Raw genomic sequence first — 1147 nt, 5'->3', positions numbered from 1 at the left:
GTGACAGACATCTGTGACAAATTTCATGTCAAAACATTCATTACTTTTTGCTTTACGCTTGGTTTTGTACGACGCTAAAAGTGCATTCGACGATTTTTACAATGTCTAATTATATTGAGCAAAGAAGTTGCATTGAATTTTGTTTGCGGAATGAAATTTCGGATGCAAAAACGTTCAGGATGTTGCAGAAAGCCTTCGGGGACCATGCTTTGTCGGAAAGAAATGTTTACAAGTGGTATAAACAGTTCAAAGAAGGTCGTGAAAGTGTTGAAGACGAAGAGCGTTCCGGATGACCATCAACCTCTACCGATGAACAACACGTCAAGAAAATCGACCAAACCGGCCAAGCCGTCAACAAAGAGTATTATTTGAATGTTATGCGTCGTTTGCGTGAAGCTATTCGCAAGAAGAGGCCAGAATTGTGGGCAGACAATTCTTGGTTTTTGCATCACGATAATGCACCTTCTCACACTGCACTCGTTCTTCGTGACTTTTTCGCCAAAAATTCGATCTATATCGTTCCACAATCACCATATTCGCCTGATTTAGCACCGTGTGACTTCTGGCTATTCCCGAAACTCAAAAGACCACTGCGGGGAAATCGTTTTGAGACGATAGAAAAGATACAACGTGAATCGCTACGCGCTCTGAAAGCCATCCCGGAAGGCGACTTTAATTCTTGTTTCGAGGACTGGAAAATACGTTGGCATAAGTGTATTGTGTCGGTAGGGGATTACTTTGAAGGCGACGAAATAGATTTGGAAGAATAAATAAATATTTTTTGAAATCAATAAAAACTGGTCTTACTTTTTGGACACAGTAGTACATGTTTTGAAATTTCACTTGCATCATTATGCAGAAAGTCGTCGATTACCGTATAAAAATCATTTTTCACGTTATACATAATAATTATATATGTATATACATATATGTATATACATATACACACACACACATATACACAGGGTGTGCCGCATCACTTTCATCACAATCTCTCGTGAGGACGTAGAGTGGATTGAGATGAACACAAAAGTCCTATACCATTTTGCGATATTCGCAATAATAGTCGAGATATTAATTAAAAAAGATTGGTGAATGATAATGCGCGATATGGTAGATGAACTGCAATTGCACCGTCTACCGTTGC

Source organism: Odontomachus brunneus, unplaced genomic scaffold, assembly GCF_010583005.1.
Source record: "Odontomachus brunneus isolate Ranch 3 - 2012 unplaced genomic scaffold, Obru_v1 Obru_scaffold_071, whole genome shotgun sequence".
NCBI lineage: Eukaryota > Metazoa > Arthropoda > Insecta > Hymenoptera > Formicidae > Odontomachus > Odontomachus brunneus.
This window is presented reverse-complemented; position numbering follows the sequence as displayed.